Source organism: Corvus brachyrhynchos, unplaced genomic scaffold, assembly GCF_000691975.1.
Source record: "Corvus brachyrhynchos isolate BGI_N302 unplaced genomic scaffold, ASM69197v1 scaffold4, whole genome shotgun sequence".
Taxonomy (NCBI): domain Eukaryota; kingdom Metazoa; phylum Chordata; class Aves; order Passeriformes; family Corvidae; genus Corvus; species Corvus brachyrhynchos.
The window spans coordinates 8,377,034-8,377,966 of record NW_008237878.1 but is presented as its reverse complement, the minus strand read 5'-3'; positions in this window follow the sequence as shown (position 1 = coordinate 8,377,966).

Sequence of the window (933 nt, the reverse complement as noted above, 5' to 3'; positions counted from 1 at the left end):
AGCCCTGCCATGGTGGGGTGCTCCCTGCACCACCCACAGCCAAGAGGTGATCTGAGAATCGCTGCTCACACCAGACCAACTGCTGACTGTCCGCAGGACAGGAGCTGCCCAGACCCCTGCCTGGCCAGGGCGACTTGTTGGACCTTGTGTCACCACTCAAGGTGGGTCCAGGCTGGATCCGTCCACATCCCTAGAGCATCCCTGCAGGCCACCCACGTGGGCCCTGGCAGCGCAGCGGCCTGGGGAGGGCTCTCAGAGGTGCCGAAAGAGCTTTGGACAGACACGACATCCCCGATGGCTCTCTGGCTGCCTGCTCAGCGGGAGTGATCGTGTCATTCCAAAGCCATCTCTCTCCAGGGGTTGGATCCTGCCCACCCCTGAGGGTGCTGCGGGTGCCAGGGAGAGCTGGCATGGGCAGGAAGTTTGGCAGTGTCACACAGCCTGCACCACCCTGGTGCAGGTGACCACATCCACCCTGTGGCCAAGCAGCCATGCTCCCCATACTCTCCCAGGAAGCCAGCTGCTATTTTTAGCTGCTGGGGCACAAGAAACAGAAGAGCCCTCAGCCCGGTGCAGGGGCTGAGCAACGAGGCTGGGCACCGGTGAGCCCCCATCCCGATACCCCCCTTCTCCCAGTGTGGCCCCAGGCGCTGCCCCAGCCCCAGGAGAAGTTGGAGTGGGACACGCGGCTCTCGCCCAGCACAGGGTGGTGGGCAGGAATGGGGGGCGTGGGGGGCGAGAGCGCGAGCGCGGGTAACGAAACCCCAGGGCAGCTGGGCACAGCGGGAACAGCTGCTTTTGGGATTCCGTTGCCCGCGCTGGCGCCGCGGAGGGATGGGCACGGGCACCACGCCATGCCACCCCGACCCTAGGGCAGTCGGTGGGCCAAGAGGGGAGAGGGCGACTTACCAGCGGGGACCGGGGTGGAGGAGA